This window comes from Martes martes, assembly GCF_963455335.1.
Source record: "Martes martes genome assembly, chromosome: 14".
NCBI classification, from domain to species: Eukaryota; Metazoa; Chordata; class Mammalia; order Carnivora; family Mustelidae; genus Martes; species Martes martes.
The window spans coordinates 61,047,333-61,073,160 of record NC_137902.1 but is presented as its reverse complement, the minus strand read 5'-3'; positions in this window follow the sequence as shown (position 1 = coordinate 61,073,160).

Genomic DNA, 25,828 nt, shown 5'->3' with positions numbered 1-25,828 from the left:
TTTTAAATATCTATGCCCCTAACGTGGGAGCAGCCAACTATATAAACCAATTAATAACAAAATCAAAGAAATACATCGACAGTAATACAATAATAGCAGGGGACTTTAACACTCCCCTCACTGAAATGGACAGATCATCCAAGCAAAAGGTCAACAAGGAAATAAAGGCCTTAAGTGACACACTGGACCAGATGGACATCACAGATATATTCAGAACATTTCATCCCAAAGCAACAGATTACACATTCTTCTCTAGTGCACATGGAACATTCTCCAGAATAGATCCCATCCTGGGTCATAAATCAGGTCTCAACCAGTATCAAAAGATTGAGATCGTTCCCTGCATATTTTCAGACCACAATGCTCTGAAGCTAGAACTCAATCACAAGAGGAAATTTGGAAAGAACGCAAATACATGGAGACTAAACAGCATCATTCTAAAGAATGAATGGGTTAACCAGGAAATTAAAGAAGAATTAAAAAATTTCATGGAAACAAATGATAATGAAAACACAATGGTTCAAAATCTGTGGGACACAGCAAAGGCAGTCCTGAGAGGAAAATATATAGCGGTACAAGCCTTTCTCAAGAAACAAGAAAGGTCTCAAATACACAACCTAACCCTACACCTAAAGGAGCTGGAGAAAGAACAACAAAGAAAGCCTAAACCCAGCAGGAGAAGAGAAATCATAAAGATCAGAGCAGAAATCAATGAAATAGAAACCAAAAAATCAATAGAACAAATCAATGAAACTAGGAGTTGGTTCTTTGAAAGAATTAATAAGATTGATAGACCCCTGGCCAGACTTATCAAAAAGAAAAGAGAAAGGACCCAAATAAATAAAATCGTGAATGAAAGAGGAGAGATCACAACCAACACCAAAGAAATACAAACAATTGTAAGAACATACTATGAGCAGCTCTACGCCAACAAATTTGACAATCTGGAAGAAATGCATGCATTCCTAGAGACATATAAACTACTGAAACTGAACCAGGAAGAAATAGAAAGCCTGAACAGACCCATAACCAGTAAGGAGATTGAAACAGTCATCAAAAATCTCCAATCAAACAAAAGTCCAGGGACAGATGGCTTCCCAGGGGAATTCTACCAAACATTTAAAGAAGAACTAATTCCTATTCTCCTGAAATTGTTCCAAAAAATAGAAATGGAAGGAAAACTTCCAAACTCATTTTGTGAGGCCAGCATCACCTTGATCCCAAAACCAGACAAGGATCCCATCAAAAAAGAGAATTACAGACCAATATCCTTGATGAACACAGATGTGAAAATTCTCACCAAATACTGGCCAATAGGATTCAACAGTACATTAAAAGGATTATTCACCACGACCAAGTGGGATTTATTCCAGGGCTGCAAGTTTGGTTCAACATCCACAAATCAATCATTGTGATACAACACATTAATAAAAGAAAGAACAAGAACCATATGATACTCTCAATAGATGCTGACAAAGCATTTGACAAAGTGCAGCATCCCTTCCTGATCAAAACTCTTCAAAGTGTAGGGATAGAGGGCACATACCTCAATATTATCAAAGCCATCTATGAAAAACCCATCACAAATATCATTCTCAATGGAGAAAAACTGAAGGCTTTTCTGCTAAGGTCAGGAACACGGCAGGGATGTCCATTATCACCACTGCTATTCAACATAGTACTAGAAGTCCTAGCCTCAGCAATCAGACAACAAAAAGAAATTAAAGGCATCCAAATTGGCAAAGAAGAAGTCAAACTACCACTCTTCGCAGATGATATGATACTATATGTGGAAAACCCAAAGGGCTCCACTCTAAAACTGCTAGAACTTGTACAGGAATTTAGTAAAGTGTCAGGATATAAAATCAACGCACAGAAATCAGTTGCATTTCTATACACCACCAACAAGAGAGAAGAAAGAGAAATTAAGGAGTCAATCCCATTTACAATCACACCCAAAACCATAAGATATCTAGGAATAAACCTAATCAAAGTGGCAAAGAATTTATACTCAGAAAACTATAAAGTACTCATGAAAGAAATTAAGGAAGACACAAGGAAATGGAAAAATGTTCCATGCTCCTGGATTGGAAGAATAAATATTGTGAAAATGTCAATGCTACCTAAAGCAATCTACACATTTAATGCAATCCCTATCAAAATCCCAACCATTTTTTCCAAAGAAATGGAACAAATAATCCTAAAATTTTATGGAACCAGAAAAGACCTCGAATAGCCAAAAGAATATTGAAAAAGAATGCCAAAGTTGGTGGCGTCACAATTCCGGACTTCAAGCTCTATTACAAAGCTGTCATCATCAAGACAGCATGGTACTGGCACAAAAACAGACACATAGATCAATGGAACAGAATAGAGAGCCCAGAAATAGACCCTCAACTCTATGGTCAACTAATCTTCGACAAAGCAGGAAAGAATGTCCAATGGAAAAACGACAGCCTCTTCAATAAATGGTGTTGGGAAAATTGGACCGCCCCATGCAGAAAAACGAAATTGGACCATTTCCTCATACCACACACGAAAATAGACTCAAAATGGATGAAGGACCTCAATGTGAGAAAGGAATCCATCCAAATCCTTGAGGAGAACAGAGGCAGCAAACTTTTCAACCTCAACTGCAGCAACGGCTTCCTAGGAACATCGCCAAAGGCAAGGGAAGCAAGGGCAAAAATGAACTATTGGGATTTCATCAAGATCAAAAGCTTTTGCACAGCAAAGGAAACAGTTAACAAAACCAAAAGACAACTGACAGAATGGGAGAAGATATTTGCAAATGACATATCAGATAAAGGGCTAGTATCCAAAATCTATAAAGAGCTTATCAAACTCAACACCCAAAGAACAAATAATCCAACCAAGAAATGGGCAGAGGACATGAACAGACATTTCTGCAAAGAAGACATCCAGATGGCCAACAGACACATGAAAAATTGCTCCACATTACTTGGCATCAGGGAAATACAAATCAAAACCACAATGAGATATCACCTCACACCAGTCAGAATGGCTAAAATTAACAAGTCAGGAAGTGACAGATGCTGGTGAGGATGTGGCGAAAGGGGAACCCTCCTACACTGTTGGTGGGAATGCAAGCTGGTGTAAAACCACTCTGGAAAACAGCATGGAGGTTCCTCAAAAAGTTGAAAATAGAGCTACCCTATGACCCAGCAGTCGCACTACTGGGTATTTACCCTAAAGATACAAACATAGTGATCCGAAGGGGCACGTGCACCCGCATGTTTATAGCAGCAATGTCCACAATAGCCAAACTATGGAAAGAACCTAGATGTCCATCAACAGATGAATGGATAAAGAAGAGGTGGTATATATACACAATGGAATACTATGCAGCCATCAAAAGAAATTAAATCTTGCCGTTTGTGCCGACATGGATGGAACTAGAGGGTATCATGCTTAGTGAAATAAGTCAGTTGGAGAAAGACAGCTATCATATAATCTCCCTGATATGAGGAAGTGGAGATGCAATATGGGAGGTTGGGGGGTAGGAGAAGAATAAATGAAACAAGATGGGATCAGGAGGGAGACAAACCATAAGTGACTCTGAATCTCACAAAACAAACTGAGGGTTGCTGGGGGGAGGGGTGTCAGGAGAGGGGGGTGAGGTTATGGACATTGGGGAGGGTATGTGCTATGGTGATTGCTGTGAAGTGTATAAACCTGGCGTTTCACAGACCTGTACCCCTGGGGATAAAAATACATTATATGTTTATAAAAAATAAAAAAATTAAAAAAATCATCAAATAAATAAATAAATAATCATTAAAAAAATAGAGATTTGGGGGAAATAGAAAAGGTGCTAAGATTCTGATTTTTTTTATTGTATATTAGTATTTTTTTCTTTATTGTATTTTATTTAATTTAAGTTAGATAACATATAGTGTAGTATTGGTTTCTGGAGTAGAAATCAGTGACTCATCAGTTATGTTTAACACCCAGTGCTCATCCCAATACATGCCCCTTTAATCCTCATCATCCATTTAGCCCATCTCCTCTCCCACCTCCCCTCCAGCCACCCTCAGTTTGTTCTCTCTCTCTCTTTTTTTTTTTTAAAGATTTTATTTATTTATTTGTCAGAGAGAGAGAGAGTGAGAGAGTGAGCACAGGCAGACAGAGTGGCACGCAGAGGCAGAGGGAGAAGCAGGCTCCCCGCCGAGCAAGGAGCCTGATGTGGGACTCAATCCCAGGACGCTGAGATCATGACCTGAGCCAAAGGCAGCCGCTTACCCAACTGAGCCACCCAGGCGTCCCCTCAGTTTGTTCTCTTAACTATAGAGTCTCTTATGGTTTGCCTCTCTCTCTGTTTTTTATCTTATTTTTCCTTCCCTTTCCCTATGTTCTTTTGTTTTGTTTCTTAAATTCCACATGTGAGTGAAATCATATGATATTTGTTTTTCTTTGACTGAATTATTTTGCTTGCATAATATACTCTAGTTCCACCCATGTTGTTGCAAATGGTAATATTTCATTCCTTTTCATAGCTGTGTAATATTCCATTGTGTATATATACCACATCTTCTTTATCCATTCATCTGTTGATGGATATTTGAGCTGTTTTTATAATTTGGCTATTGTAGTTAGTGCACTGTAAACATTGGGGTGCACATATCCCTTTGAATCAGCATTTTTGAATTGCTTGGATAAATACCTAGTAGTGCAATTGCTGAGTAACAGGGTAGTTCTATTTTTAACTTTTTGAGAAAACTCCATACTGGTTTCCAGAGTGGCTGCACCAGTTTGCATTCTCCTCAACAGTTCAAGGGGGTTGCCTTTCTCTGCATCCTCGCCAACATCACGACCCTGAGATGATCTGAGCCAAAATCAAAAGTCAGATGCTTAATCTGTTGTTTCCTGAGTTGTTAATTTTATTGTTCTTCTTTGAATTTAATTTTTTATTTAAATTCAATTAATTAACATATAGTGTGTTATTAGTTTCAGAAGTAGAGTTCAGTGATTCATCAATTGTATATAACACTCAGTGCTCATTATATCATGTGCCCTCCTTAATGCTCATCACCCAGTTACCCCATCCCCTACTGCCTCCCTTGTAGCAAATCTCAGTTTGTTTCTTATGATTAAGAATCTCTAATGATTTGTCTCCCTCTCTGGTTTTGTCTTATTTGATTTTTTTCCTCCCTCCTCCTATGCTCCTCTGTTTTGTTTCTTAAATTCCACATATGAGTGAAATCATATAATTGTCTTTCTTTGATTGACTTATCTCACTTAGCATAGCACCCTCTAATCTCTGTATCATTCCAATTTTAGTATATGTGCTGCTGAACTGAACACCTGAATTGTTAATTTTAGCCATTTTGACAGGAATGAGGTGTTATCTCATTGCAGTTTTGATTTGTATTTCCGTGATGATGAATGATGTTGAGCATTTTTTCATGTGTCTTTTAGCCATTTGTATGTCTTCATTGGAGAAAGGTCTGTTCATTTCTTCTGCTCATTTGTTAACTGGATTATTTGTTTTTTGGGTGTTGATTTTGTTGAGTTCTGGATACTAACCCTTTATCTGATATGTCATTTGCAAATATCTTCTCCCATTCTGTCAGGTGCCTTTTAGTTTTGTTCAGTGTTTCCTTCACTGTGCAGAAGCTTTTTATCTTGACGAGGTGCCAGTGGTTTATTTTTGCTTTTGTTTCCAGAGATGAGTCTAGTAATAAGTTGCTGTGACAGGGGCCAAAGAGATTGCTGCCTGTTTTTTTCCTCTAGGATTTTGATGGTTTCCTGTGGCACATTTAGGTATTTCATCCATTTTGAGTTTATTTTTGTGCACGGTGTAAGAAAGTGGTCTCATTTTATTCTTTGCATGACATAGTTCAAATTTCCCAGCATCAATTGTTGAAGAGGCTGTCTTTTTTCTGTTGGATATTTTTTCCTGTTTTGTTGAAGATTAGTTGACCATATAATTGTGTGCGCATTCCTGGGCTCTCTATTCTGTTCCATTGATCTATGTGTCTCTTTTTGAGCCAGTATCATACTGTCTTGATGATTATAGTTTTGTAATATAGCTTGAAGTCTGAGATTGTGATGCCCTCCACTTTGTTTTTCTTTTTCAACATTACTTTGGCTATTTGAGGTCTTTTCTGGTTCCATACAAATTTTAGGATTGTTTGTTTTAATTCTATGAAAAAATGCTAGTGTTATTTTGATTGAGATTGCATTGAATGTATAGATTGCTTTGAGGAATATAGACATTTTGACAATATTTGTTCTTCCAATCCATGAGCATGGAGTGTTTTTCCATTTCTTTGTGCCTTCTTAAATTTCTTTTATAGTTTTCAGCATACAAATCTTTTTCTTTTTTGGTTAGGTTTATTCCCAGACATCTTATGGGTTTTGGTGCAGTTGTAAATGGGATTTATTCCTTGATTGCTCTTTCTCCTGCTTCATTATTGGTATATAAAAATGCAACAGATTTCTCTATGTTGATTTTAGATCCTGGGACTTTGCTGAATTCATATATTAGTTCTAGCAATATTTTTGATGGAGTCTTTAGGGTTTTCCACATAAAGTATTAGGTCACCTGCAAAGAGTGAAAGTTTGACTTCCTCCTTGCTAATTTGGATGCCTTTTATTTCTTTTTGTTTTCTGATTGCTGAGGCTAGGACTTCCAGTACTATGTTGAATAACAGTGGTGAGAGTGGACATTCTTGTCATGCTCCTGATCTTAGGGGAAAAGCTCTCAGTTTTTTCCACTGAAGATGATTACTAGCTGTGGATCTTTCATATATGGACTTCATGATGTTGAGATAAGTTCCTTCCAGCCCTACTGTCTTGAGAGTTTTTATCAAGAAATGATGCTATATTTTGTTAAATGCTTTTTCTGCATATCGTTCTTATCCTTTTTTTTTAAAAAAAGATTTTTATTTATATATTTGACAGACAGACATCACAAGTAGGCAGAGAGGCAGGCAGAGAGAGAGGGAGGAGGAAGCAGGCTCCCTGCTGAGCAGAGAGCCCGATGAGGGGCTTGATCCCAGGACTCTGGGATCATGACCTGAGCTGAAGACAGAGGCTTTAACCCACTGAGCCACCCAGGCGCCCCCGTTCTTATCCTTTTAAAAAAATTAATGTAGTGTATCATGTTGATTGATTTGCAAATATTAAAGCACCCCTGCAGCATCAGAATAAATCCCAGCGTATTATGTTGAATAATCCTTTTAATGTGCTGTTGGATTTGATTAGCTAGAATCTTGTTGAGAATTTTTGCATCCATGTTCATTAGGGATGTTGGTCTATAATTCTCCTTTTAGTGGTGGTCTTTGGTTTTGTGATCAAGGTAATGTTGGCCTTATGTAATGAGTTTGGAAGTTTTCCTTCATTTCTATTTTTGGGACAGCTTCAGAAGAATACTTATCAATCCTTCTTTAAATGTTTGGTAGAATTCCCCTAGGAAGCCATCCACTCCTGAACTCTAGTTTGTTGGGAGATTTTTGATTACCAACTCAATTTCTTTGCTGGTTATGGGTCTGCTTAAATTTTCTATTTCTTCCTCTTTCAGTTTTGGTAGTTTAAATGTTTCTAGGAATTTATCCATTTCTTCCAGATTGCCCAGTTTGTTGGCATATAATTGCTCATAATATTTCCTTATAATCATTTGTATTTCTGCAGTGTTGGTTGTGATGGCTCCTCTTTAATTCATGTTTTTATTTATTTGGGTCCTTTCTTCTCTCTTTTGGGTAAGTCTACCTAGGGGTTTATCAATTTTGTTAATTCTTTCAAAGAACCAGTTCCTAGTTTCATTGATTCATTCTGCTTTTTTTTTTTTAATTTCTATATCACTTATTTCTTCTCCAATCTTAATTACTTCCCTTCTTCTGCTGGTTTTAGGCTTAATTGCTGTTCTTTTTCCAGCTCCTTTAGGTGTAAGGTTAGAATGTGTATTTGCAACTTGTTTTTTGCTTCTCGAGGAAGGCCTGGAGGAAATAGTAGGATTATAATGAACCCTCCTATTACTGTCTTGCTTAGTCCAAACGTTTTGAACTGCCATGGTTTCATTTTCATTTGTTTCCATGTATTTTTAAAAGTTTCATCTTTAATTTCCTAGGTAGCTATTCATTCTTTTGTAGGCTGTTCTTTAACCTTCATGTATTTGCAGTCTTTCCAATTTTTTTCTTGTGGCTACAAGTTTCACAGCATTGTGGTCTGAAAATATTCATGGTATAATATCCATCTTTTTGTACTTGTTGAGGCCTGATTTGTGACTGGTATGTGATCCATTCTGGAGAATGTTCTGTGTGCACTCAAAGAGAATGTGTATTTTGCTACTTTAGGATGAAATGCTCTGAATCTCTCTCTCTCTCTTTTTAAAAAGATTTTATTTATTTATGTGAAAGACAGGCGCAGTGAGAGAGGGAACACAAGCAGGGGGAGTAGGAGAGGGAGAAGCAGGCTTCCTGCCAAGTGGGGAGCCCGATGTGGGACTTGATCCTAGATCCTGAGCCAAAGACAGACTCTTAATGACTGAACCACCCAAGTGCCCCTCTGAATATATCTCTTAAATCAACCTGGCCCAATGTGTCATTCAAAGTCATTGTTTCCTTGTTGATTTTCTGTTTAGATGATCTGTCCATTGCTAAGAGCAGGGTGTTAAAGTCCCCTACTATTATTGGATTATTATCAATAAGTTTCCTTAAGTTTCTTATTATTTGACTTATATATTTGGCAGCTCCCAAGCTGGGGGCATAATTTATAATTGTTAGATCTTCTTGTTGGATAGACCCTTTTATTATGATATAGTGCTTTTCTTCATCTCTTGTTACAGTCTTTGGTTTAAAATCTAGTTTGTCTAAGTATGGCTACTCCAGCTTTCTTTTGATGTCCATTAGCATGGCAGATGGTTCTCCATCCCCTCACTTTCAATCTGGATGTATCTTTGGATCTAAAATGAGTCTCTTATAAGCAGCATATCAAAGGTCCTTTTTTTTTTTTTTTTGTAAAGAAATCTATTCTAATATCTTATGTCTTTTGATTGGAGTACTTAGTCCACTTACATTCAGAGTAATTATTAATACATATGAACTTAGTGCCATTGTATTACCTGTAAAATCTCTGTTTCTGTAGATTGTCTCTGTTCCTTTCTAGTCATTGTTCAAAGATTTTGTTCTCTCCTTCTTACTCAAAATGTTTCGTTTAATATTTCTTGAAGAGCTGGCTTAGTCTTCACAAATTCCTTTAGTTTTTGCTTGTCTTGGAAACTCTATCTCTCCTATTCTGAATGAAACCTTGATGGATATAGTATACTTGGCTGTATATTTTTCCCATTTAGCAAGGTGAATATATCATGCTGCCCTTTTCTGGCCTGCTAAGTTTCTGTGGCTTGATGTACAGCTAACTTTATATGACTAACCTTGTAGTTTAAGGACCTTTTGTCCCTAGCTGCTTTCAAAATTCTCTCTTTATCTTTGTATTTTGCAGGTTTCTATGATATGTGTTGATGTTGACCTGTTTTTGTTGAGTTTGAGGGGAATTCTCTGTGTCTCTTGGACCTGAATTCCTGTTTCTTATCCCAGATTAGGGAAGTTCTCAGCTATAATTTGTTCAAATAGACCTTTTGTCCCTTTTTCCTGATCTTCTTCTTCTGGGACTCCTATGATATGGATATTATTGTACTTTGTGGAATTGCAGAGTTCTGTAAGTCTATATTCATGATCTAATAGTTGTCTTTCCCTCTTCTCTTCAGCTTCATTATTTTCCATAATTTTATCTTTTATAGCACCTATTTGATCCTCTGATTCTTCCATCCTCATGGTGATTATATCTAGTCAGTTTTGCATCTCAGTTATAGCACTTTTTATTTCACCCTGGCTAGTTTTTATACCTTTTATCTCTGCAGTCAGGGTTTCACTGGTGTCTCCTATGCTTCTTTCAAGCCCACCTAGTATTCTCATGAGTGTTCTTCTAAATTCTTGTTCAGATATATTGCTTATATCTGTTTTGAGCAAATCCCTGGCTGTGATTTCTTCTGATCTTTTTTGGCGGGAGAATTCCTCCATCTTGTCATTATATCTAGGTTTTTGTCTTTTGTGTGTGAAGTTTGTTATGTTTCCTGTTCCTGAAAGTTAATACTTTTTTTTTAAGATTTTATTTATTTATTTGACAGAGAGAGATCACAAATAGGCAGAGGAACACGAAGAGAGAGAGGGGGAAGCAGGCTCCCTGCCGAGCAGAGAGCCCGATGCAGGGCTTGATCCCAAGACCCTGAGATCATGACCTGAGCCAAAGGCAGATGCTTAACCCACTGAGCCACCCAGGTGCCCCAAAAGTAATACTTTCTTAAAAAGGGGTCCTACACTCTTCAGGGCCTGGCTCTTCAAGAAGTGTTTCTGGGGTATGCTGTTTACATTCTGCTGCTGTGTTTTGGCTGCTCTTTCCCACAGGTCAGTCCTCTGCAGATTTCTTACTTGCTTGAATGGGGAGTGTTTGGACCTTTAACTAGGTATGCTTTGATTTTTTTGTTAAGATTAACATGATTAAAAAAAGAAGAAGAAGAAGAGCCTGATCCAAAAGAAAAAAGGAAAAGGAACAAAAACAATGAAACAGACAAAAAAAAAAAAAAAAAAAAGAAAAAAAAAGAAAGAAAGAAAGCCCAAAACAAAACAACCCCCCCCCAAAAACTCACAAAAAACCCCCCAAAAACATTAGCTAGAAGTCTGATTTAAAGAAAAAAATGCCTGGTCCTATTTCCACCAGAACTGAAGCTGATGCTTTGGAGCACTCTATGGTCAGCAGACTTGGTACATGCTGGGGGACTGTGTTGGTCTTCTGAGGGAGAGGCCCATTGCACTGGATCACAGTTGGACCTGCACTTATAAAGATGCCCCTGCCAGGTGCATGGGGGAGGGGTTTGATGTAAGTGACTCCAGACTCCACTGGAAGTGCTGTGTTTCTCTCTGAAGTTCAGAGTGCTAGATGGCAGGGAGTGGGGAGGAAGGGGTGGAAGATGGTGTCACCCTGCCCTTTTGGTCCCAGAGAGGGGAACTTGGGGCCACTGTTGTTCAGGAGACCCTCACTGTGTTCCAGGCTTTCCTCAGATCCCTGCCCTTAACTTTGTGCCTGGCCCTCAGCACACCTGGTGCCAAAGTTCTCTTGTGTTGTATCTCTAGCTGGTAGCTGGGATTCAAAACTCCAAATCCTTAAGGACCTGGCAAGGCACAGACCCACTTCCATCCTGGAGAAGAGATCCTTGCAGCACTGCGCCTGGCGCCATCTTGTTCCAGAAAAGCAGTAACACACGAGTGCCTGAAGTCAATGTGAAGCACTGTGAAAAGCTATAACCACATTATCTGCCTTCTGGATGAGTCTCTGTCATTTGCTGTTGAACAGGGGAGCTCAATGGCTCCCCGCAGGTCTTTTGTCCTTGGAGAGGCAATATACCCTTTTACAAATGTCCTCTAGGAAGGGGAAATTCTCTCCCCATGCAACTCAGGGGATCCCTACCATGGTGTCTTGTGTGAACCCTACATCCTGCTTTCTCTCCCTCTGTCCCTTTCTCTCTGTGAAAAGAGTTCCCTCCCCTCCATAATACCGAGGCTTTCCTCTTCCACCATTTACATCTGCAAATCTCACATCTGCCATGTTTTTTCCCTTCAGTTGTGTGATTGTTTTCTTAATCTGCAGATTGATTTCCTACTTGTTCAAAATGATTTGATGTTGATCTAGCTGTGTTCGAGGGACAAGGCAAGTCCAGGGTTTCCCTACCACTCTGCCATTTTTAACTCCTCCTGCTAAGATTCTGATTTGAAGAATAATAAGGTATCATGCTGCTTTTATAATTCATAATTTACATGCACTCCCTTCACTTTCACTATGTGTTTTGGCACATAAAATTCCTTCTTTCAATTACATGCCTTTCAAGTTAGGGCCATTAACTTATTTGAGCATAGATCTATGCTCAAATAAGTTATGAGCATAGATCTATGCTCAAATAAGTTACTGTGAAAGATAAGTATATATACTGTGTATATATATGTAAGTATATATAAGTATATATACTGTGAAAGATAAGTATACCTTAGCAATGCAAACTGTCACACTTTGGGTGATAAACCATCTTAGTTTGTGTTTCCTGGGACATGGGACTTTTGATGCTAAAACTGGGACAGTCACCTTTCGGCAGACTGGGATGGTTGGTCACCCTGAAACTCACTTATAACATATATCCCAAAGCTCTATATTGGGTCCAGTAGGGGACTTGCTGTTGCAAAGCTAATTTTGATTGTGTGAAGTGGATTAATTTTGGAAAGCTTTGAATTTAAAGTCAAGGAGATTTTATATATTTCTGTGGGAACCATGGTACCACCAAATGTTTTTGAAATTGAGAATGATATAAAAATTACTGCCATGCACTAAAGCATTGATTTGGCAGCATTGTCTATGGTGGAACTGTAGTAAGAGAGAGAGAGAGAGAGAGACCTCTTAACACTTGGTATGAGTCTCCTGGAGAAGCCCAGATGTGATAATTACTGCACTATTCATAAGTTCTGAGACAAGTAGAATGAATCATCTTTTTGGAGATGTCAAGAAAATGACTTCAGTATGCTATTGTCTAATTTTCAAATTTGGGTATTCAGTGTGAAAGAGTTACACAGTGGAAAAGTAGGATAACTAATCAAGGAAGAGTGTTTCGGGGAAGAAAACAGAGGAAAAGATTAATTGGATTTTTATGCTGGTAATAAAAGTCATTCTTGTCCCTTATTAACTGTCTCTGCCACAAAATGGTTGTTACTTTGCAAAAATTCTTGTCACAAGTTAAAATAATTTTCCAATATCTTAGGTTGATTTTCCCCAGAAGCAGAATGCAAGCACTTTATTGAGCATATGATTTTTAGAAGAGAAAGTGAGGAGAGGAAGAGGAAGAACCCCAGAAATGCAACAGCAAACAGGTTATTGGTGTGGGGATATGGAGCCCTGAACCCTGGACGTCATTAAAACCACAAGGCTTAGGGTTATTCCACATGAATGGCAAGGAAGCTAATGCATTTATTTTCTAGTTCCCATTGGCTAATGGCTGATAGATGTTGCCAGAAGCATTGACTCCACCTACCTCCTGCGATGTCCCAGCAGTTCAGGGCACATTGGCCTGAAATCGAGTTGCCACCACTTGGATTTGTTTGGCTGAGATGTTCCTCTGCACATGTGATTCACTTGAAATCCTAGGGATTTAGAGACTTTGTTTCTCCCAGAAATAGGCCAGTTCCCTGGCTACTCTATGATAGCTACAAGGCATATGTTCTACTTCATTTTCCAGAGCTCTCCAGCAGCATTAAGTTCAAGTTACCTGGAGTGCTCATTTGTTTGGTAACGCACCTTCCTAGGCTCCATTCTATCTCCTACCTCACTCCTTAACTTTTCTACCTGTACTTGGTAGGATTATCTTCAACATTACTTACCTGCACTCTAATCTTTGCTCCAAGTTCTGCTCCTGAGGAATCAGATACAACATTATTAGCATTTTGAAATCTAAATGAAATACTTGCTTTTGAAACTGGTTATAGGAATATGACTTTGCATCATTTTTAAAGGAAATTTGAAGGAGAGAAGCAACAATAATTTGCTAAGGATTGTTTTGGGTATAGTCTGGAGAAAGTGGAAATGTACTGGACAACTTCACATGGCATTCCTAAGCCCAGACTCTGATGGCCAGATCCTAACTGGAAGGAGGAACCACAAATATATCCAAATATAAAAGAGGAACCACATATATCCAAATATAAAAATGATTTCACAGTTTGTAACAGGTAATTAATAGCAAGGCATCCTAGTCTATTCTTAATTTATACAAAAAAAGTGGATCTTAAAACTAAAGATAAGGAATTTGTGCTTTAAAGAGAAATATGAAGCTCTGGGGGTTATGTAAGTGCCTCATCACTCACTTGCTTAATGCCTATAGTTGTGATTACAAAAAGGAAATGTATATCCAATTATTTTACTGAATGCTAAAGAACACAGTAAACTACACAACAGCTTGTTTTTGGTGGAAAAATGTCAATGTGCAATGGAAAATAACAGATTCTAGTCACCAAGCCCTCACTCTGTGTTTTAATATTAATATGTTGCCATGTTTTTAGGACACATTGTTTCAGATAATTAGTATCAAGTTTTCATATTTTATGAGAAGACGGTTTCATTAGCCATGAAATGTCTATTTTTGTTACTGCTAAGGGGAGTTCGAGAACTTCAAAATCATAATTGAAATAGTCCATTGATGTGGTTGCTTAGCAACAAACTTTTATATAAGCAGGCTAATCATTTTCCTTAAAATATTGTTACTTTAAACTTTTTAGCTTGTTTTTAGTAGATCACCTTTCTGTAAAATGTGTTCTTTCCTTCATAGCTTCAAATGTGTATTTGAATCTGAGATGTATGTTTCAGAGATCATGCCCCAAATTTGGTTTCCTTTGAACTATCTCTGTGGACCAACTTGACCTGGGATTATTGGAATTAATGAAAATTTTGTGATTAGCAAGATTTTGCTTTAAACTTCACCACTCAAATCATGCTAGGATTGTTACCAGTAGCAATTAGCTTTGATGTCAATTCGAAATGACAGGCCTTGGATTTTACAGGTGATTTCTCTCTCAACCTCCTCCTCACACCTGAGATTTTCCACTCCCAATCACTGTGTCTATCAGGAAAGTAATTCTCAAATACTTAAGAAATTAGCAATTGTTCCCTTTTTTAAGATTATAATAGCAAAGTTTTTCATTCCTTTTCATTATTGATGTTTAACTATTTTCCATGTAGGTTCACAAGGAGCAATGGGTTTAGTGGACAGTGCATGAGATCTGGAGTCACATGGGCTTTGGTTAATACCCTTGCTGCACTGTTTACTTTTTGGGTGACCTATTAGTATATGCCCTGAGCCTTAGCATCCTCATTTTTCTTTCTATCTATCTATCATCTATCTATCTATCTATCATCTATCAGATTTTATTTATTTGTCAGGAAGAGAAAGAGAGCAAACAAGAGAGAGAGAAAGAGCATAAGCAAGGGGAGCGGTAGGCAGAGGAAAAGCAGGGTCCCCACTGAGCAGAGAGCCTGATGGGGGACTCTGTCCCAGGATCCCGGGATCATGACCTGAGCCAAAGGCAGACACTTAACTGAATGAGTCACCCAGGCATCCCAGCATCCTCATTTTAAACAAGGACCATAGAAATACATCTTATGGGGCTGTTGTAAGAATTAGGGATGATATGTAAGGAGTACCATCTCTAGATATAGATGCTCAAGAGAAGTGGAAGTGAAAACATGGGGAAATGTATTTCAGACATCCTTTAGTTGAAGTCAGAGTAGATTGTTGTGCTATGAACCAAATATGACAGATAGATAAATCCACTGTTGTTTTGCTTGCATTTACTGGCCAATCTTCCCAACAAACACATCTTTATCTGTTCCTCTCTGTGGGTGACCATGGTGTGTTTGGGAGGATGCAGTTTAGTGTAAGACAATGTTCCCTACTCTAAAGTCAGTGTCCAGTTTTGGAGTGGAGAGAGGTTAATGAATAAAATTAGCTATAAGTATGGTGTTGCATATAATGTGAAATAATGAGAGATGATGAACATTTCTAGAAACATTCACCTTTCTTTATCTAGATAGCATAATTTTTTATTTAATTTATAGCCACCTTGATGCATATAGTTACATCCCTTACAAGGTTTTTATTTGACCCAGATTCACAAATTCTACTCATTTTACTCAATCTGTAATATCTGTTTCTTATACTGCTCTGTTCAGTTTCCTGGAAGTAAAATAGCATGACCACTGAGTAATTCCATTGAAGGCCTTTTGCAAAAATGTCTATTGTCTGCTGCTACGGTAGGAAAAGCTTGGTGACAGATAACCTTGGCTTAATTCACTTTCCATTACTTAGTATTTGTGTGGACTCAGGAAAATCAGTAATAGTTTTGTAGGCCCTGGTTTCCATCTTGACCAAATGGGAATGATAATACCCACAGTGTTGACTGAGGGGGAGAGTAAATGAGATAATGTAACAAAAATGTTTAGTACAGGGCTAGGTACAGACAAGGTGATCACTAATGTCTTCCATCATCTATCCATCACATAATAGACTTATATAAGAACTTAATATATGCCAGGCATCATTTCCCTGCAGAAATGATAAGGAGGGCATATATGCTCTCAGAATAAGGGAAGAACAATATGTAAAAAGACAACTCATAACAAAAATAAGCACTGTTTTCTTTGCAGAATCCCAGGGGGACAGCAAAAAGAGGGCCACATATTCTGTGGCACAGTTCAGAAAGAGCTCAAGAAGGAAAAGGAAAAAAAGGTAGTGGATCTTAGAAACAGGAATTTGCCAGGTAAATAAAAAGAATTGAATTATTGTACTCCGGAAGAGAAATGCTAGTATTTCACACCCCATATTCCAATTTTTGAGTGAAATCCTGTACTTTTTATGTTCAGTAGATTGTCCTTGTGAAGGGACAAATGAGAGATTTAATGTCAGCTGATGAGCCCTAAAATCACACTCTTTTAGGCTTGGAACTCTAGTCCAAGCATTGCTGGGAATGAGGCATTTGATGGTATCGTGTCAGAAGCATCACATTTATTATCTCCTGGAAATTATAATGTCAGAGCAATGGACTTATTGCTGCTAATGTCTCCAGAAGGTAAGAAGTAATCAGCAAATGCATGAGTTAGGTACTTGTTTTTTATCTTTCAATATTAATTTGTTTCAAGTCAGATACTCTGCCTTGTTTAAAGGCATTAGTGCCCGTGAGCAAATTAAACTAGATTTAATTTTCTCTGAACGGAAATGAATTTCAGACATCTTTATCTTATAGAGAGGTTCAAACACCACTCACACTCTTATGTGCTGACACAAGGCTTAACAATTGTTTTAAGTTAACAGAAGGTTATCATCCACAATTACCTGTGGCTCTACCCCGTCTCATGAATTCATAAGACCCTGTTTTCTGATATTTACAGCTAATTGCTGATCTTGGTCCTTGTCTGGTATATGGAAGTAGCTGATTTGGGTAAACAATGACAGTTTGATCATGCTTCTGTGTTTCAGATATTAATTTATCTTCTTAGTTAATGGCAAACCAATTCCTGTGTCTGAACTAAATGTATTCATTATTTTAGCACCCATGTATCAAAAAACTACCCACATGGTGGTTTTCATTGGGAAGATTTGATTTAAGGTACAAACTTATCTTGTCCTAATACAGTTGTTACATAATGCAAATGTTTAATTAAGATGGATGGAAGTCTTTAAAAAGAGTGCGTGTGTGACCTTTGTGTCAAAGATGTTGCCATTATGAGTTGGTTTGTTGCAGAGCTGGTACTGGAAAGAAATAATACATTTCACTTTGGGGGCCTTCCTGAGCTCTTGTGACAATGAGCTATGTAGGTCAGCCCCATTGATTCTCTACTGAACAGTAGTCCTAAGACAATGATTTAGAAAGGGGCTTTTTGGATGGAAATCATCAACTCATATTACACCATGCAGCTCTGTGGTGCATAACTTTCCATGATGACGAATTTGGCTAGATTCCCACATCTGGTACCCCACCAGATCATGTTGGCACTGTGCTCTGATATGTGTTGTACTTCCAGAAACCCTCTGAATCGAAATCTTTTCCCAGCTTTTGGCGAGTTGGTCCTTTGGTATAAATTTTAAGTGGTTCTCTTCCTATGTCATCCGGAGAACCTAAATTTCTGCATAACATCATCCTTAGTGTTTGCAAAGGAAATCTTTTTTTTTTTTTTTTTTTTTTTTTTAGGGTTTTATCACTGTCTACTCTTTTTAACATCTTCGCCATTCCAAAAAGTTCAGGGAAATAATTTCCATTGTTTTCTAGCCACTCCTTTTTCTCATTCTCAAGTCATGGTCACTTTCACCTATCCCTGCCTTCATTTCTACTTTGAGTAAAATTACTGCTTTCCATGGCTGTTCTTAGAGGATATATCCTGATGTAAGACCTGTAACAAGATTTTTATAAAGATGATAACTGATGTCAGGGTGGTAAATTATAAATAATTTCCTCCAAATTCTTGAGCATTATTATGACTTCTAATTAAAAGACACTGCCACCAAAATGAAAAACAAAAAACAAAAAACAAAAGAGGAAAAAAAACCCAACAAAACTTATATCTTTTGCAATATGATAGAGTGTTTAAAGGCAGGGGATTTAAAGTCTGGTTCAAGACAGAATCTCAAATCTATCCACTTCTTTGCCCTATGAACTTGGGAATGTTACCTAATCTCTGTAGTCCCCAATTTTATCATTTTCACAGCGTAGATGGGAGGATCAAATGAGATTAATACACTGAGTGGCACAAACTAAGTCTCCAAATAGTAGATACTTTTATCATTATAGTCCATAATCTCTTATCTGCAATTTTAAAACCCCCAAAGCTCTGAAGATCAAAATATATTTCTTATGTTTGATGCTAAAACTTATTTGGAAAAAACCATTGACCTAAACAGAGTTGAGGCTACTTAAAATTTACTTAGTATTAATATTCATTCATTTTTCTGTGGAAGTATTATGATTATTGATTTTGGGGTATGCAATAATGTACAGAATACCTTTTTAAAATCCATGATCTGAATTCTGAAATATCTATGATCTCCAGGCTTTCTTGAGGAAGTCTAACATATGGCCCCACTATTTCTTTTATTTCACTCAGAAGTTGTTATTCATAATGGTCCCCAGGATGTCACAGAAATCATTGCTGTGGTTCGATGAAGGGCAATGCTTGTACAGAGAATTGCCTACATTGCCATATTCCCCTTTTCCAGAGATCCTGAGAGCATTTGAGATAAGGATGAGGTCACTTGTGTACTTTTTATGGCATTCATGTCATAAGGTTTTCATACAAGTCAATTAATAGAATAAAATAGAACTGTTCTAAGTATGAAAACCAAATTGCTTCATGCTGAAAAAATTCTAATTTTTGAGTGGCCTTTGCCTAACTTATGACACTTCTGGTTTCCCTTGCACATTGCTCTTTCATCTCTTCTGGGGAGTCTTATAAAGCAGGGTCCTTGGATATGGGATTGAAGAGCTTTAAGCAGCCATAGGCAACTGGGTATGAATTCAATAGCCCTTAGCTCCTTGCGTTACTTAAAGTGCACCATGAAAATCACAAAATCACAATTCCTTTTTTTCACTGGTTGCTGGTTTTTTTTTTTTTTTTTTTTTCCCTTTCTCCTTCCTCCTTCACCACCCTTTTTGGGGGCTTTCCCTTTCATATGTTTTGTTTTTGGTCTTGCCTGCGGTCAAAAGGTTTTTGTCTCCATTCGTGTACCCCTGAGAAGTTTATTAGTTAAGTATTGCTGCATAACGAATTCCTCAAAATTTCATGGCTAAAAACAAGAAACATTATTGGTGAGTGTTTCTGATTCAGACTCTCATGAGGTTGCAGCCCGGATGTCATGTGGGTCTGCCGTGCTCTGAAGGCTCAGCTGAGGCTGGAGGGTCACTTCTAGGCTCCCTCGTGTGGTTGTTGGTCAGAGCTTTTAGGTCCTCTACATACAGGCCTCTTTGTAAGCACTCATCTAGAGTTCCTCACAGCATGGTGGCTGTGTTTAAAGAGCAAGCTTTCTGAGAGATCGCTCCATAATGGCCATATCATCATTTACGAGCTATCATCAAAAGCCGTGCCATATATTTTCATCTTTTTTTTTTTTTTTTTTTGATCAAAGCAGTTCAGAAGATGGAAGATAGACTCCACCTTTTACTGGGGAGTGGGAACATTCTAGAAAAGAATGTTGAAATTTGGAAATACTGCTGTGGCAGAATTTTTAGAAAGTATTATCTGCCACACTGAGGATTTTCTATATCGTAAAGTACTCAAATAGCCAAGATATATGGAAATCCATTTAGGCCAGGACTGAGGGGTAGCAAGCAGGGGTAGAGTAGAGGGAGGACCACTGAATCGTCTCTACAATGTAAAGGTAAATAGCTGGGCTTTCTTCTTGTTCCATTTTAGCTACCATGTTTCCTATTTGATTACCTGCCTCTTCAAAGACAAGATAATGTAAAGTTAAGAAATGCATCCTCCTACTCGGTTTTATTAGTTATAAATCCCCCAACCTTATTTTCTAGGGAGATAATTAGAAGTTAGGTGTTGAGATCACCATTCTTTATTACTCAGCTGGAATGACCTGAAGTTTACCTTAAAAAGTGATTTTCCCTAGGTTAAGTGCTGATTAGAAATGACTGATATGAGATCACGCCATATTCTTTTTTCAAAACTCTGATTACTAAATATAAGTGAAATAGAGGCCCATTACAGAAATAATGTTAATGCATGAGAAAATGCCAGGGGAATAATATAGGACCCACATCATAGAATTTCTTAGGGTGAAGTATGCTATGTGTATCTATGTACATAGGGATAGGCTTTGGCTTAGAGTATGACTTAAATCTACCATAAACATAGTTCTTTAAAAAAATTAGCTGAGAGAAATAGTCCCCCTCTAACCTCACTATTTTCCTCTCAAACTGGAGCGAGGCCCGAAATCCCTTTTAACCAGTTCTGTTCTAAGATAAAAGGCTCTTCCTAGAGCTCATTCAGGTTCTGTGTCTTAAGACTGCCTAATTAGGTGGAAAATTCTGTATGAAGAAGTCTTATTGGTTACCTGGAGGACAAGGCAACTGAAGGACTGACTGGGAAGAATTCTTATTTCTGCCATATTAATCAAACTGTCTATTTAGGATGTCCGTATTGTTGGTGATTAATCTTGTCCTTGATTGGCAAAAGCCGCACTAATACTTTTTAGTATGTCCTTTGCTACCCATCACACCCTTCATTGAAAGCTCTCACTAATTTATTCTGTGCATATGTAATTTGTGTCTATATAAAGCATCTCTGAGCAAGGTTCGCAGCCAGCATGGTACCTACTTGAATTTTAAGCTGGGAATTGTGTAAAAATATGTGGTAAACCAGGAAAGAAAATCAAGTGGAAGGATGAAAGGGAAAATGTCCTCATACAAGAATATTGGAACCTTTGTTATTTAGAAGCTTGACAATTGTTTACTAAGGAATGGCTCAAACTACCCTCCTGACAACTTCATTATGTTGGGACTGAGAACAGTTGGACATCAGCCTCTGCGGCTTTTATATAATTGCTAAAGCTGTATGTTGGAACATTTGCCTGCTACTGCCTGCAGCACAAAGTCTGTCTTCCTATTCCTGTCTTCGTAGACTTCTAAAGACACGGACCCATCACCAACTCTTTGATACCTGATCTCCACACACTTTCCAGTATGGCCAGTCCTGTAGTCCCTTCCAGGATGGTTTTCTTGCTGTTTCATAGGCCATGCTCCAAGCTCTGGCCCATGCTGCTCCCCGTTTGTTCTTAGGAACAATGCAACATTTATTGAGTACATGCTCTGTACATGACTGAAGGTTGGAAGAAACAGTCTCTGCTTTCAAGAAACTCACTGGTTAGGATAATAAACGTTCACTTTTGAAGATGCAAGTATTTCAGCTTAGGTTATGTAAGAGTCAGTTTTTAAATATTAATATACACAGTTTTAATCAGATTGCATGTTGTATAATAATAGGAACACAGTAATAATTATCACAACTACACCTTATAGTTCTATACCACTTTTAGAATTTTAAAATAAGACATCCTATTATCTCATTTGATTCTGTGGCAACTTTTGCTTCTATATTTTCTTTTATGTATTGTGGATTAATAAATTAAAGCTCACATAACATACAATAAAATTGTAACCTAGGAAGTGTATTCTAGAGATGGGACTAAAACACATAGGACCTGAAGATTACTGCATTCTTTCCACTAAACCATACCTTTCTACTTACTGGTTGACTAAGGCCAGTATTCTAAAGAAAAGGGAATTGGTACTAGGTGAAGGAGAAAATAACTTTTAGATCATGGCACAACAGTTCTGGGTAGAGTGCTCTGTGTCACTGATATAGTGTGAGGACAGTGGTATCTGGTGGTCCGGGGTAGTTAGCAAATTTAACTGTATCTATTAAAAATGTTGCTTAGTGTCAGGCCTGTGTTTCAAATATAGGAATGGGATCTTTCTCTTTTTTACCTCCTTTTATTTTGAAATTTAGCTATAATATTTCCTGCTCCTCGATCCCCACACTCAAGACCAATGGTTAATTGTAATTCTAATTGTTAATTGTAATTCTTTTACAGATGGGTTAAGGGAAACTTTGCGCATCAATAAAGGGACACAACCACCATGTATAATCTTGGTTCTATGTAAAAATTCATATTTAGTTTCCAATGATCCTTTCTCAAGTGAAATGTTCTCCCTCCCTTTTCTTTGTAAACAGATTCTGTTCGTAAATCAGGACCTACCTTATATCACTCTTGCATTATCCTAGGTGAGTTTTTAAAATTTTTTTTTATTTTTAGGGGCGCCTGGGTGGCTCGGTGGGTTAAAGCCTCTGCCTTCAGCTCAGGTCATGATCTCGGGGTCCTGGGATCGAGCCCCGCATCCGGCTCCCTGCTCCGCGGGGAGCCTGTTTCCTCCTCTCTCTCTGCCTGCTTGTGATCTCTGTCTGTCAAATGAATAAACAAAATCTTTTAAAAAAAAAATTATTTTTTTAAATCTCTTTAGTTGGCTGATTGAATTCTTAACTTCAACATTCTATTACTCTCTTTCTGCCCAGTAACATAAAGATTTAGGGAAAAGAAGTGATTGTGGTGAAGTTGCTGCTTTCTACCAAATGTTTCGGCTTCTCCCTCGGACACAGGGGGCTGTACTTCTCCAGTCCTTTGAAGTTAGCCATGGTCATGTGACTCAGTCTGAGAAGAAGCCTGGAGATTCGGTCTGTAATTTGCCATGTGGTTTTCCTCTGTCAGGGTGACTGACAAGGCTCTACGTTGGCAGCTGCTCCATCAGCTCCCATCAACAGTCCCCATCAACGAAGGAGAAATAAATTTAGTGCATTACACCACTGAGTTGTGGGGGTTATTTGTTACTGCAACATAACCCAGCATATCTCTTTTATATAAACTCTGGATTACCTAAATGATAAGCCAACTAAAGAAATGGTTGTAAAACCTGACAGAAAGCAAAGCAAAACAAAAATCCTCCCTACAAAACAAACAGCGACAACAGCAACAAGCTCAAAACTCATCTTATTAATCAGAACCATAAAACCTTTCAGTGTTCACCTCCAGAGGTGGGAAGTCCTTCAATGCTCTATGGTCAGTGAAAGATACACAGATTCTTGACACTGACATTGACACTGGCACTGACCTTTTGTTGTGTATCAGTCATTGTGGCACAGATGTAGATGTTCCTTTAAAGTAATAGTGTGGCCTTGCTTTGTTCACCAAACAAGCTGCCCTTTCCAGAGTCTTGTCCTGTCTTTTTTTTTTTTTTTTTCCAAACTGACTTCCTAAAGGGCTCTAATCTCTATACTGTTAAACCCTGGGTGTGCTGATCTGGAGTGTAGGCAATACTGTCTATTCAAGGAGAACTATACCCAGGGATTTCTACAACCCTCGACGCCCCTTCCCCCACTTTTTTCTTTTTTGCTCCTACTTTCTGACCATGCAAATAAAAAGGCAGTGATTAGAGGAAAGAAATGTTGATTAATCACCATAGTTAAAGATTTATGACTTCTACCTGAATATTAGCCACATCAAACTTCAATGATTTAAAAGGAGAAAACTTAGTCATTGTCAATCATCAAATGTCAAATGTCTAAAATTACTTGATGTTATGAGTTTTTGAGTTTAATGGGAATCCGTCACCTTCTCTTTAACCTCTATTTTGGGGACTAGCGACAGAAGAAATTTCAAAATGAGGCCTATAATTTACATTGTGGCTTTACCATTTTCTAGTTTTTTACTTTGGTCAACATTATTTAAGCTCTTTGAGCTTCAGTTCTCTCATCTGTACAGATAATACCCACTTCAAAAGGGATAAAAAGGTCAACATACCAAACCTAGCAGACATGAAGAAGTCAGGTTTCTTTCTGTTTTCCTCAGCTCCCAATTTATTGTGTTATTGTTTAGATTATGATTTACACTAAAAAAAATCTAGAAATTATATTTTAAAAAATATAATGGCTGGGGCACCTGGGTGGCTGAGTCAATTGAGCCTCCAACTCTTGGTTTCTGCTCAGGTCATGATCTCATGGGTGCTGGGATCCAGCCCTGCCTCAGGCTATGTGCTCGGTGGTGGGGGGGGGAGTCTGCTTGGGGTTCTCTCCCTTTGCTCCTCCTCCCACTGCCCCCTCTCTAAAATAAATAAATAAGTCTTACAAATATGTATAACGCTATTCACTTTAAATTGTTAATATAATATATACTAACATATTTTTTCCATTTCTCTAACATCCCAAAATTTTAGGCTGTGCCTGTTCTGAGCAGAAAGAAAATAGCAAACTTAATACCAAAGCAAATTAAACACTAGTGGCTACATTGTTTTCAGTGCAAAATATAATCTAAAATAAATGCAAAAGCTTTCTTCCTATAAGACCTCTTTGTCTTATAACAATTATTCATAAAGCCCTATGCGATACTGGTAGAGTAATGAGCCCATTTCTGTGGAAATATACTCATTTCTATTCAGCTTGCTAGTTCCCAGGGGAATTATGAATTGCTTTCCTAGTTTGAACATGTAGTTCATGAATCTCAAGGAAAAAAATATGTATCAGGAGTCAATAACTGTTTACCTTTAGATATCGAGACAACTGTTCAAACAGTTTGGAAAAGAACGAAAGAAATAAAAGAGAAATAAATGAAAATTGAAATACTTGTTATTTCTGGACGTAACCGCAATTCCTACACACACTTAGTAACACAACCTTCCTAGGATGAAGATAAGAGTGCAGCTGGGGAGATGGCAGTGGGAATCTGGACAGCCATGGTGAAGCTGTTGTTAAATATTCAGATGCATAGCTTTTGTCTTCTGACCTCTTTCATGTTTTTATGGGGCATGGATAGCATGAGTGATTCACAGAGACCAAAAAGGGAATACCACCAATTCTGGTGGACTACGTGTTGCCCCAGATTTATAAATGGCTAGTCTATAGACAGGCCACGCTTTGTAAAATCTCATCGTTGAATCTGGTAGAAGCACATTTTCTCTTCAGCTCTTCACATGCCCAATTACTCCCTGCTGTGCTCCACATTAGTGCTGCCCTCATTTACATTATTAGGCTCAAGATGGGGTGTTTGAATTGAGATCTATCCCGTGTTCTCTTCTGTTACAGTGCAGCAGCCATCTGTCTTGCTATTGATGGCCAGCCTCTGCCCTTGTCTTCTGAACCCCTTCTCCTCTCTGCCACTCATATGCTTTGCTCCTACAGCTACTCCCTCTGTCTCCTTCATCAATCTCTCATCCTCTATTGGATTTTTCCATTCAGTATAAAAACATGTTCTGTGTCCTCCCACTTCCATAGAAACAGTATGCCCAATTTTCGCTTGACCTCATATTCTGATTCTGTTTCTATTTTATATGGGTACTTAGTATCCCCTGCTGGATGCTAGGCAGCCTCTGCCAGGAAATTATACAGATGTTGGCATGAATGACACATGGGCACTAATATGATATGAAATAACATTTATTATTCACAAAATAAAAAAGCAAAAGGATTCCCCAAGGGTAAGGGCTCAGGTTCGGTCTGAGTGAAGCAAGTACAAAGCACAGTGGGTAACTTTGGCTTTTATTGATTTTGTGGGGTTGTGAATGCTGGATGGGGCTTGTGTGGGTTGAATTGCCCCATCCGCAACAAGGGAGAGAGCTTGTGAGCTTTGTTATCCACTGGCCCAACTGTGGAACAATAGGGACGGGGGGAGAGT